This window comes from Anopheles coustani, chromosome 3 (genome assembly GCF_943734705.1).
Source record: "Anopheles coustani chromosome 3, idAnoCousDA_361_x.2, whole genome shotgun sequence".
Taxonomy (NCBI): Eukaryota; Metazoa; Arthropoda; class Insecta; order Diptera; family Culicidae; genus Anopheles; species Anopheles coustani.
In genome coordinates, this window is record NC_071288.1 from 20,422,622 (window position 1) to 20,435,981 (window position 13,360).

Genomic DNA, 13,360 nt, shown 5'->3' on the forward strand with positions numbered 1-13,360 from the left:
CCACAACATAGGGCCCTGGGTTCCGCCCCGGCTGTTGTACGTCTCCAGGAGTGAAAACCTCCGCTTCCCAAATAGTTCCCAACGTTTGTCCAATCGGGAGCAGACGATGGTGAAAACAGCAAGGCACATAAATAACCTGCCTAACGGAGGACTAGTCTATGCTTTCCTGTCGCGTTTCATTTTTAGGCCACTGTAAAATATTAAATAATAAAATAGGAAGAAACGCTTCAGCCGACGGGCCAATCGCATTTTGCCATTTTTCGTCCGTGTCCGGTAGAAAAACCGCGCCATCTTCCCCACCGCTTGCTTCCCTCCATCGGACCAGGTTCTATCGAATCGGGGCATATTTTGGTGAGATAAAATATGGTGAAAAATGGAACTTCCTTCATCGGACCATGGCTGGCCGCACGCTATCCGGTGCCCCGCCGGCAATTCGGAAGGTTCCTGTTTTGTTTCTTGTTTTTATTTTCGGTACGTTTCATTTGCCTGCGGCGTGTGTTTTTTTGTCGCCCCCATTCCATTTCCGGATCTGTATTTTATTTTTGCAAAACCAAGCTCCCCCCAACCAAGAAAAGCGTTCGCGCGTCGGTGACATCCCAGCCAAAGTCCGGGTCGGTGTTGCAGAGTATCGGTTGATTCCGCTTTCCGGGTGGGGAGGGTGGCCAGCGTGGAGGGGACACCCCACCCCTGCCTAAGCTGATAAGTGATCGAATTTATTGATTGGCTTTTTCGATTAGAAACTTCCACCTCATCGCCTTCTCGTCAACGATTTTCGGCGGTGGGCGGTTCCTCCAGTTTTGCGGCGTGCGGTGGGAAAGTTTATTGTGCGCTCGGAAAAGCGACAGCGCCGGCGAAGATGCTGGTGGTCCGGGGGGGAGGTGGTTGTCGGTGGTAATCAAAATTTTACTACTTCTTCACCTGGTTTCTGCCCGGCATGAGGAGGAGGGTGTACCGGGCGGACGGACGGACGGTCCGGCTTTGTTACATAACACGTTCATTCGCTTCGGCGGCGCAAACCGGTGGCTCCACCGTTAGTCCCTTCGCTGGCTTTGGCGGCTTTTCGCATCGAGGGCCTTGCGTGCGCACCGCATTGGAGGGAAGCAAACCGATCGGTTCGGAGAAAGGGAAGAAGTGGGACGCCTTTCTCCCAACCCCGCCAACCATCCAGCTTCCCTTCGGCCCTTGGTGAAATGTTGCAAATTCGTGCGACGAACGACGGGGACGGGGGACGGGGGGCTCGGTGTTGGAGGCCGTGTGATGGCGTGAACATAAAAATAAAAGCGATCTAAAATTATAGTTGATTGTTTTCGGGTCGGACCGCGACGGGCGGGCGGTGTGTGCGGAGTTGGATCCCGGTCGGGAAAACTTTTACCGAAGGCGTTGGAGGATGTGGAAGGCGGGGGACTTTTTATGATTGGAAATCAATTAGGAGTTTAAAAAAGGGCAAATTTTGCGTTACGACCAAACGATAAACTGCTTTCGCCGGCAAAACGCAACAACAACATGCGGGTTGCGGCGAAAATTTATTCATTTTCTTTGTTTGAGTGCCGTCCCGCAGCAGCAGGGAAAATCGTTTAATTGTTTTTTAATTGATGTACAGCCAAGTACAAGCGAGCTGACTTTGTGGGCTTATGCCCTTTCCTTACAAGTAAAATGTAAATTTTCACTTTGTAACACTGTTTTGTTGGCGTAACATGGATGTAAAATTTAACCTTGCCTTAATGGTATTTGAAACATATCCTTCAACAACCCCATTTTTCCGGTTGGTACGTGTGTAACCGGAAAAACGCGGTTGTTGAAAGATATATGTTTCAAATACCATAAAGACAAAGGCTCGATTTATATTGAGTCTATAAAAATCGTGCGTGCCACCAAGGAAATGTCGTACCTGTGTCTGCCTTGCGTTTGTTTCAATTATCCGGATCGATACTACGCGACGCGGTCGCTGCTCCGGAGACTTATAATTAGCTCACTCCAATCCGCCTGCCGCACTTCCAGGTCCGCGGGGGATGATGGATGCATCGCAAAAGTGCAAAAGTAGGTCAGATTATTTCACTTGGTGGGCAAATAATAATTAGCTCACTTAATAATGATTCGAGTGGCTTTAATTACTAATTTCAAGTGGTCCCCCTCCGGCCTTGAGTGAAGTAGTGATTTTGGAGGAAAGGAGGAACGTGTGGCATTTGGTGCTGAAGACGCAGGGTCAAGTGCACCATCAACCAACCGAGCCGCTGTACTTCGGCAGCCAGGGATCATTTTAATAACATTACCATTTTATAGTTCACCCTGGCGGAGCGTTCGCCGGGGCCAAAACATCCCCACGAAACAGGCTTCATTTTGTGACTGTTTTATTATTTTAATAATCCTACCAACGGTCCGTCCACTTCGTCACTCCCTTTCTCACTCTCTCTCTCTCTCTCACTCTCTCACTCGCGCTAATCTATTCCAGCGTAATTTGAATACGATTAAGGATGAATCATTTCAAGCGCGCACTCATCCGCGGCGGAACGCTGAAAGAGATTCATCAATTAGAAAATATCTTTCCACGCTTCGCCCTGGGCGCAGCCTTCGGTTTCCATCGAACGCGGCTCCGTTTATCACGACTTTAAAGTCCTATCAAAGCCCGTCCCGAGGTCGAGAGGGGAAGAGAAAGAAAAGTTGTATAAATAAAAACGCTTCGGTGATTTTAAATGCTCCCCCCCCGCATCCACCCGGGCCGGTTGATAGTCCATTCCGATCCGTGGCGAGGCATCATCAGGAGGGGAGGGCTTGCGTAAAAATTTGTCCCCGACCGAAAATTGAACCGAAACATCATTTTTCATGATTTAGCATCGTCCGGGTGGGGGTGAGAACGGGGCAGGGGAGGGTATAAAGCCTCGCTTTTCGGAGGGTGGGGGAGGGAAGACCAGTTTGTGGAACTGTTGGTTGGCTTCACTCGGCGGTCGTTGGTCGACACAGTTTATGGGTTCAATTTTAATAGCTAAAATGTTTCACCGCGTCCTTCCGGGCCCGCCTTCCCCGCCTTCGTGGCGGACTGGACCTCGTTTGCGTTTCTAGCCACGAGGAACGGTTCTTCGTGCCACCCGGTAGGGCTGGCGGCGTTCGCTGTTGTGGGCCTGTGTGTCTTAAGGTCATCCGAGCTGTGGCAGCATTAACGCCTCGGAGCCCGAAGTTTTTGGCGCCCGAGGAATGATGAAATGTCGATAGCGAGGGGAAGCGTGTGGGACTTGGTGGGGAAGGGAGTCGTCGACGTCGGAATGTTAGCGTGCTTTCGTTAAATCTTAATAAAAGTGTCACATTCGGTTTTTGGTTTAAGGACCTATCGCTCTCTCTATCCACGCCACAAAACCCTCCCCGAAGATCTTTAGGCAGAAGTTTAGCATTTAATTTCTTCTCGTAAACGTTAGCCAACGTCAGCCGTCAGCGATTGCCTCCCGGGAGGTGTGTGTGTGTGTATTTGTGCCTAGTATCTGAACGATCGGTCACCAGAGCCATAAGGTCCAGTATGAGCGCGTGCCGGTGCTGCGTAAAAGTGTGATGTGGTCGTAAAACCGTAATAGCGCAACCTCACACTCCTGTCCACCGATTCCCGTCCAGAATCAAAGTTCACCGGGGCTGAAATCTCGGGAGTCGGTGCCCTGGAACCGCTACGACGTTGCTTGTTGACCTCCGCTCGGAAAATTACGAGCGAAAGCGACATCGACCCAGCATGATTGGTCATTGCGTTGGCCATAGCGGTATCGAACTATATTAATTTATTGCCGCAATCGATCGAGCAAAGTCTATACGTCGCAGGTCGTGAAGAGCACATTCCTACAGGTGGCACATCAAACGGCACGTCGATTCGTCGGCCGGCGGGTGGCGCGCCGGAGAGGAAAGTGGCTGGAAAGGCGGCAGATTTCATTTCACTTCTCAACAATGTACCGAAGGCTCGGAGCCTGGTGGCCATCGAAGACGACGCCTTTTTACCCGGTGTCGGGGTTCAGTACGCAAACAGTACTTCAGAGGAACGTTCTGGAGCTCCGGCGTTGTCTAGCTGGCAGCAGGGAAGGCTCAGAAATTGTATTGAGACACTTGAACTCAATATTGTATGATTCAGTTATGGATGGCATTCCCAGTAGGACTCCGGTGCAAGGCAGTCCTCCAGTGTCCTGAGAAATGCCACGCCGCTCGCTTCCCAAGTATTCAAGAGTAGAGTTTCATTTAGAGCAAACCTCGGTTCCTTGATTTGTCCCCAAGGATTTGCGCCTTTCGTACGCTACGGTATCCCTTTTACCCAGGAATGTCGCATAGCGTTCCAACACTCCATTCCTCCATACGGAACGGTCGGTCCGATAAGCACCACCATCCATTTGGAAACTTTAATAACCATTAGGCTGTTCGGTGGAACTCCAATGCGGGGGTTTTGTATCCTTGCAAGCTGGACAACAGCATCCAGGATGGCGTCGGTCTAGGACGTCGAAACTCGAATGCCCATTTCCATGCCCGGCCCGTTGCAGCCCACCATGGGAACGCTTCCGGCACGTTCGCCCCTACATGTCAATAATGAGATTGGAAATATTGCGTAATCAAAATAACATCTTCAAACACCAACTCCCATACGAATAACAATATTTCAACGTTGATGGTGGGCCCATCGTAGCCTTGGTTCGGCCTCGTCCGGACCACGATACGGGCACCGACTCCTATCTTGGCAAAATGTTGCGAACTGGCTGGCGGAGCGTTATGGCGATGGTGGTCCGGCCCTGGGAACTGTTTGCGGGTCGTTTTCGGGACCGTTTTCCCCCTCGCCTCATCATTACCCACTCTCACCCGGCTCTAGAAGCCTCTAGGAGCACGCGAAGCACGTGAAGGACCTATCGTTTTGGGTAAAAGTTAATCAAGATTCTCTGTCCCAAGAATGGAACCATAAATTTTTACCAACCCTCCCCTCACCTGAGCACTAGTCCACCGACGAACTCCACTTGGCACTAACCCACCTCTCTCGATGGGGGAGAGTAACTTGCCCTGCCCGCTTGCTTAGGTCTCCCGTCCCGCGCTCCTCCTTATCGTCCTGTAATGATCTCTTATGATTATTTACTAACCTACCCATTCTCGACTGCGGGGCACTCGCAGTTCTCGCTCCCCACATACATTTACGCTCCCGTTCGTCAGGGTCATCACACGCCAGACCAGGGCGTGCGCCTGTCTACACAGCCTCCGGTGCGCTTCCCCGGACACACCATGATGTATATTCCCATGTCTCCGTACCCTTTAGGTATCGATATCATTATCATCACCATCCGTGATTATTATTGCCCGGGCCCAGGGACGACGTATGCGACGGTGGGTTTCTAGAGCTCTGGTAGAGCCTTGGGTTTTTGAGATACTCCTCCTTGCCCGCCATAAACCATCTTTTGGTAGCGCGAGATGCCAATGGGGACCCGGACCGCACAAAGGCAACGGTGCGACGTCGGGTAACGGGGTTCAACCCCACCGTTTTGGCCCGCTCCGGATTCCGTAAATGGTACGGTACAAGTATCATAAAACTGTAGCTTATCATCTTCGAGAACCAACGACAGTTTGTGTGCGCCGCGCGAGTGGAAGGAAAGATCAACATCGCGGGCCTGGGGTTCGGGGCTGGATGGACGAGAGTGTTCTGCCTCACATACGCCACATCGGGATCTCGGGAGCTTCGGAACCTGCCTTCGTTTGCCTAGCGGTTCACACTGGCGTACAGCCGAAGATATATGACTGCCGTCCCAAATCGAGGCATATTGTCCCAACCCTCGACGACCGGAATGTCTCGGAGCAGATTGATAATGTATGTATGATGAAGAACCGGGGCGACGATGAGTTAGGAATACATTATTGAGCTCCCTGCGTACTGTTGGGGTATAGCAAGGGGGGCTTTCGGGGTCGAGAATCTCTGGCAAATTTTGGCTGTTTGCTGGAACTTTCCGGCTTCAAGGTTGTTGCTTCCGGAGGGGGGGTGGGGGATCGCAGCGTTCAAAGGCACATTTCGACAATGTTTGTGCTTTTTTCCTATGTGTCCCCTCGAACGAGAGAGGGAGGTCGACGGCGTCGTAATTAATGATTTAAACTTCATCATGCAAAAAAGTCGCAAGCCGTCCCGAACCGGGATCCTTTCGAAAAGTTCGACTGTTGGTTACCGGTAATGACTTATGACAAGGTTAAATGAGACCGAGCGAAAGCGAGGGAAGCGAAGATGCGGGGAGTTTTTCTCGCCGAGGGAAAGAGAAAACACGCGTCCGCAGCATCTGTGTTGGCTCGAGCGTTTTCTAGAGGTTCAACGAAAAATAAGCACACGAGTAAGCTACGGAAGAGCAGAAACCCTTGAGAAGTCCACACGTCTTCCGACGTCATTCCGGTCCTCGCCTTCTACACTCGCAGCGATGGCCGATGACGGGTCACGTTTGTCTTTCCCTTGTGCGCGCACGTATTCGTACGGGGATGGTGGTGGCCTTTTGTAACCAGTTTAGCCGTTTTGTTTCCCCCTCTCTTGCCTCCCTTCCCTGCCTCATACGTGTGTATATGCATTATGATATATAGTGGACTTCGAAGTGGAAATGTTTTGATCGGTCGTTGAATTGAATGGCCCCCAGAACGCCCACCGACCGAATTCCGCGGCCGCTTGATCCATCTTTTCTAAATACGTTCCGCCCCATGCCACTCTACCGCCCTCACCCCGGTCACCTACGCCAAACCGGTGCTGGAGCCCACCAAAGTTGGACACAATATATATTTGTGTGTCTGCCGATGACAAAGAGGCCGGGAGCTTGGGAAAGAAAAAGAACTCAACAAGTGTTCCAAAACACCTGAAAGCTGATCCCTATCAAATGGGCGTCGCTGTCCGTTTAAGGGGAATTAATTCCCAACCTGCCCCAAAAATGGCCAGCTCTTGGCAAACCGCGTCAAAACTCCGCGAACCCTCGTGCAGGGTGCATTGCGGAGGTCCTTTCGCTATCGGGGCCGCACTTTCGGGGATCGATTTCCAGCCCTCCACCTTCGGAGCTCCAGTTTGAAATGTCGTGAGCGCCCTCGGCGAGGGTGACGTTTCGGGGGCGATATTTAAAGATATTTTAAAACTAATGGAGCACCATCTTTGGACACCGTCTACTTGTGTTGGGGGGCAGCAACGCGCGTGGCCGCGTACGTCACTTTACATAATTTGTCACTCGTCTGCTCTGTAGGGATTTATTTTCGTTTTCGTTTCTCCTCCCTCCACCAAACGCTCTCTCTCTCTCTCTCTCTCTCTCTCGGACAAGTCAAGTCAAGTGAAGTGTGTGCCCGCTGGTCAGCCCAGGTTGTGTTGTGGCGCTATTTCGGGCCATAAATTCTTCCCGGCTCCCGGTGTCCCCCGTTCCCACCAACGTTCGTTTCGAATCTCGAGAGCGCGGTTCGACAGTTTTCGCACAGGTTTAACGACGTTGCTGGGGCCCCCTTTTCCGTCGTGACAACGCAACAACGCGTGTTTAACCTAAACTTACTTTTATTTTCTTGCGTCTCTTGTCTTTTGCCTTCTCGAAGTGTTTTGTTTTAATAGTTACTTCGTTCCATTGCTATCCCTGGTGTTTGGTGTTTTTTTTTCTTCTTTCTTACCTTCTCTTTTTTCGGGAGCAAACGTACTAATGTTTTTTTTTTCTTCCTCTTCTTCTCTCGCCCTTCTCCACAGAAGCTGCCGCCGCCTGCCTGTTAGACGCCGTTAGTTAGCGTAAGTGTTGATGCATGTTCCGTCAAATTAAAACACCACCGGGCAATCTATTTCAGGTTGTCCGCCACTGTCCGGCGGGCCGACCGACCTCGGTGACCGTGTGCACAGACACACACACACAAAAACAGCCGCGTGTCTACCTCGCGTTGTTTCGACATTTTTCGTTATTACTACGCGTTCGTTTCTGGTAACCCATCATCCCGGTTTTGGAATGAGTGTTACAAATCGTTAGACAACATCATTTTCACTGGGTGAAGGTTGAAGAAAATGGGTTTGAATAAGACATTTCGGCTGCTTCACGGTTAGACGAGGCACGAGCTGCTCGGCAGCTCGGCAAAAAACAAAGACGCTCGCATTTCGCATTTCGACAGACGTAACAAGAACGTTTGTTTCCCGTTGTGCAGATCATTATCAGATGCCGGCTGCAAAAAGGCGGAGGGCACACGTGTGTACTTTCTCAAAGTTATTTTAATGGTACAACCACACCCCAGTAGGGTTGGTGGGCGGGAGTTCGAACTGCGAACTGGCGGTGCAACATGAGGCAGCAAAGTTTTGCAGCAAATGAAGTGCATTTTTCGTCGCAAACCGACACAAACACACAAGGAGAGGAAGGATCCGTCGTGCTCACTCACCTTTTTTTTGCCGGAGTGGGTAAATTCAAAAGGAAAAAAAAAACATTAGGAACCACCCGGTTGGAATTCGATGTTTCTGTTTTTATTCCCACCCCCTCGCTTCCCCACTACGTAAGTTTGCATAAACACGCAGACACAGGAGGTTGTTGTAAGTAATGCGATATCGTATGCATTCGTGCTGCGGTCTGTCGAGGGGGTTCTCACACGGAGCACAATACCTGAAGCAGTCCTGTGGTGCGTTAAAACAAATGAGACTGTTTCGTTCGCAAACTGTAGTCATTATATTTTGCTAACATATTGCATGACTCTGGGAAACGATGGTTGGTGTAGGAAGCCAAAGGGAAAATTAATGCGTAGCCGTTGACGCTTGCAAGTTAATAGTAAAGGTATATTTTATTAAAAAAAATAAAATGCATCACAATTTTGATTTAAATATTAGCTTCCCTCTTGAGTTATTATGTTCTTGTCATGAATTATTACGAAACAATATTGTCCGCCGTGTGCTACTCCAGGATCGTGTTTCGGTGTGAAGCGGGAACCGGGCAAAAGTATTTCCAACCCCTTTTTATTTTGGGGTTACCACGAGTCACAAGGTTTGCGCGGGCTGTGGAAGAAAGTTTTCCAGATGCCGCGCCGTTGAACCGTGTGCTCATTGTCGTCTGTGTCGCGATGTGACAAACACAAAGCACCCGGCTGCTATCATCATCTGTTGCTGGTGCAGCATTGCTCCAATGTGCCCGCTCTTCAACAACCGACTTTCGCATGCTTCGGATTAGGGTAAATGAAGGAATTTTGTTGTTGAAATTTAAATTGCATTTTCTTCCGCCACCGACGCGCTCCCCCCGTCCTTTCCCGATCCACCACCCTGGTTGATAACAGCGAAACTTGATGAAGACGGACAGGAAACACCCCTTGGTTTGGTTGGGGTTGGGAAAGCTAACGCAAGCCCGTGCTGTTCTGTGTTGTTCTGCGTTACCCACGGCATTTCCTAACGGCGAAGGGGATTTCTTTGCGTTTTTCGTTCGCCGGCAGTTTGCCTTAAAAATTTGCCTCCCCCTCCCCGTGGCCCGTTCCGCCGTGTTGGACATCCATCACCGCGGCGCGACATGATATTGTACTTGCCTGCCAGCGCCGGCGGGCGTAACCTGACGAGATTATTTTCTATGCTTTCATCCGCCAACCGGCGCCCGCGAGGGGGTGGAAGAACATATTTTGTGTGGGTGTCATTTTTTGTCGCTGCCTCGCCCCCGGTCCCGCTCGATTGTCACTTTTCTCCGTTGGTTTCCCGCGCCCGCTCGCACTCGCTTGGGACAGGGAAATTTGTAAGGACAACTTCTGCTACACGAAGCCAAACGGATCACGCAAGTCTGAACACAACCTGCGTTGCTGCCCCCGATGTGCGGTTCGCGCACGAGATCTGCAAAATCACGCATCCCCCACCGTTATCGGGCGGGGGGAGGTACGTTTGTTTGGTGTCCGAGAGTTGTTTTTTTTTTGTTCTCTCTCTCTTCTGTCCACCTCCGGTTCGAAACTGTGTAAAACGGTCGAGGTAAGTGAAATTCAGAATATTTAAATATGTGCGTGCTTGTAACCTTCCCTTTTCTTTGCGTTGTTATTATTGCCGTTCCCTACCGCGTATGCGTGTTGCCGAACGTTTTCCCGTTTCGCCATTCGCGACTCCGAGGCCGGCGTGTCTCGTCGATCACAAATGTTGGTAATAAATTTGGCCATAAATTTCGTTCGCATAACAAACTTGTCACTTGTGTGTGCGCACCTTTTCCGTGAGCCGCACGAGGAAAAAGGGTCCGTTTTTGTTGGCAATATTTTTTCCTGTTTGTTTGAGTTTTCTCTGCCTCGCTCTCTCGCCCTCCTCCTGCCGCACCACCGTTATATTTGTTTCCGATTCGGGAGGTCGCAGTTCTGTTTTTTTTCTTCTATTGGTTTTCATTTGTTTTCACTCCCCGCACCCCGCGTGCGATGATTCCACATCTACAACTTCAAAACCAACTCCGTTTTTCGTATCGCTCCGATCGCGCGTCCTTCGGGTGGCGGGTAGTCGCTTTTGCTGGGGAAATTTCGTCTTCTGATCACGTTTTTCGGATGATGATTTTTTTTCTCTTCAACTGTGCGAAAAATATACATCTGTATGCAAACTATCGAACGACCCCTGAACCCTCCTCCCTGGTTCATCCTTCATCCAAACCACCTCGCGCGAGCTTGCGCGTGTCGATCGAAAGCGAGTATCAATCTTTTGCTTTCTCCGAAGCGTGGTGGCATGGGAAAACTAGGTGGAAAAAAAAGAAAAATTTGGAAGGAAAATTTCAAGAGTAAGAACCTTTCTTCCGCTCACCTTAGGTAAGGAATTGAAAAGAAAAACTATCTATGATTTATAACCTCCCAGCTGGGAAGGAAGAAGACGGCTTCCACTGCGGGAGCGCACGGTTCGGTTTTCGGGCGCATGTAGAAACAATATATGAAAATAGAATCATAAATTGTATCCTTTTCGCAGCCCAAGACCTCTGCGTGGGGTGGTCCGTCCCCGATCGACCCCCATAATCGAGGCAAATGCGAGAGACCCTGTCCCGCCTGCGAAAACACCTGTCCGGAATGGGGGTGGGAGAAGGAAGATTGAACTGCACCGAAGACTACCAAACTTTCTTCCGGTCGTCCCTGGGCCCGGTGGTGGAAGTGGAAGAGCTGGGAAAGCAGCGTGTGCCCTGGACATGAAATATTTAGTGTAATATCGACTGACGATCGTTTTTTCGTCTTCCTCCCGGTTTTGCTCGGTGGGAAAGAAATTTGCATCTTGTGTTACACCCGCACCGCACGTTGCGTGTCTTGCGCTTTTCCTGCCTGGGCTCACGGGGAACCTTCTGTGTTTTCGCGCCACCGGATTGAACCGAATAGTTCCCGCGTCGATCCAGGGCCAGAACGTTCCCGCAACCTTTTTCGTTCGTGCGTCGGTGCGCCCGGTGTTAAAACCTTACGTTGTTGCGTGCATGCACAACGGAACGGAGCTAAATTGTGCTGCAGCATGAATATGGGAGAATCAACTCACACACACACTCGCCTACATTCACCCGGGCACGATAGTTTGAATCGGGAAAATCAATATTTTACCCTCGGTGCTTATGGGTTGGGAAATGTGCGGCGCTTGTTGGGAATAGAAAACCAACCCCCAAAAAGGGATACCAAAGCTCCACGCGTTGGGACTCCATTTTCACCTTCGCCAACTTTCCCAAACCACCCGAAGGACACAGGGCGGGCCACCCTGGTGAGGGAGTGCTTATTGCGCTTTTTCTGCCGTTTCTTGCCATAGGTTTTCCTTTCGCCTTTTAGCACCCCGCTGGTGCGATTTGGGATTTGTGTTCGTGGTTTTTGTTTTACGAGCCTGCTTTATTTCTTTATTCTTTTTTTCCACTTTCCTGTCGCAACTTTTGCCTTTCACCCCGTGGTGGGACAAAAACTAAAGAGGGAAGAGAAAATGCTGTAAGCGACACCTGATAGTGGAGGTTTCCCCCATCGAAGTCGGGAGACGGAGACAAACCAACGGAAAAAATGGTGAGAAGGGTGGCATTTCTTTGTATGAGAAGCACCACATGCACGAGTGCTCGAAATGCATGAGCAGAATTTTCTGCGGTTCACCCGAACGACGACGCAAGCGGGAAAATCCGCACTCCGAAACGACGAGTCGTTAGGGGCACGCACGCATTTTTATTGAATGTATACATATATGTGGTGTGTATATGGATATGCAAACAGAAGGAAAAGGAGTCTGTAGAACTCAACGGAATGATTTTTTTCCGTTTTCCGCCACCCTTCCGGGCGAACGAACGCCAACAAACGAAAGGGCGACGGAAGGAACTTGCTTGTCGTTCGGTCGAGTTCGCTCTGATCCTCGTATTGATGACGAAGAGGAGTTTCCTTGCGATTGCATCCTTCTTCGCAGGTTGGATGCAGAAAGGGCGCAAAGAATGAACCAATCCAGCGGAAGTCGAAGAAATGTGCAGAATGTGGAGCTACTACTGGGGGCTTAAATGGTACAACATAACGAATGGGAGCAATTCGCCACGTCTGTTCGGTGGATTGATAAGTGTTTACAATGCAAATGCTTTGGAGCATTTATTTTTGTTTCCAGCCAATGGAGATGATTAGCATATTTCACATGAGCAGCAATCAAGAATCCATATTTTTGTTCTTTAAAATACTGAGAATTCGTGGATTTATTATGTTGAGTTTGAGAGATCACTTCGTTTCCCCGTAACAAAAGAAATTGGCTATAATTAACACCTCTTTTGGTGTGCTCCAAACAAACACAATGAGGTAGATTTTAATTTAGGAAATTTAATTATAAACTTTTCTTCGGTTGGAAGACCTTTTCAATTCGCTTCCCGACAACCTGCTTCATCCTTCAAATTCTGCCATTTTGTCCTTTCCTCTTCCGCCTTTTGCCATCATCCTTTTGCTTCCATTTGCTCCTTCCGAAGCATTCCACCAGGATATATACTTTCTTTCGTTCCTCCTCTCCCTGACCACAAAACGGGAAAACCCTCGCCTTCTCGCCCCGAAACTTGGGGTTTCCCTTGGCACTGAATAGTAAGTGAAAAGCGAACAAACGAACGAGCGAACGAACGGATGGAATATTCTTCCCTCCCCCCACCCACCAACCCCCTGCCGATTACGTCAAGTTACAGCAAAATTCATAAATTATGGATTTATGCACAATCGGCAACCACTCGTTGACCTTTTCTCCGGTGGCGTTCCTTGCCACGGCAGTCGCCCGACTCGTGTGCTCTAGCACAAAAGTGGTCTTCCGGTTCTCCTGTGTTCGTGCATGTGTGTGTGTGTGTGTGTATGTGTGGGAAGGAGGGGTAGTTTTTTTCCCAACACATACCGTACTCAACCCCCCCACATGCACAAGCTTCCATTTTCGTACGAGAGTCCTTCGCTCCGCTTGGTGCCCGGGCCGGAAAAACCCTCGACTTCGGTTTGGGCCACATGTGAGCACCAACCG

General features: G+C 50.0%; 1 protein-coding gene across 2 annotated transcripts in view; it reads left to right on the forward strand.

Annotated features, from left to right (window-relative positions):
• LOC131261375 (latrophilin Cirl) overlaps positions 1-13,360 on the forward strand; it is an 83,420-nt gene that overhangs the window by 46,608 nt on the left and 23,452 nt on the right. The window contains exon 3 of one of the 2 annotated variants that reach the window (XM_058263394.1): positions 7,676-7,714. The gene's annotated coding sequence lies outside the window, so the exon portion shown is untranslated. The remainder of the gene's footprint in view (positions 1-7,675; positions 7,715-13,360) is intronic. The other variant, XM_058263395.1, reaches the window with a different exon arrangement.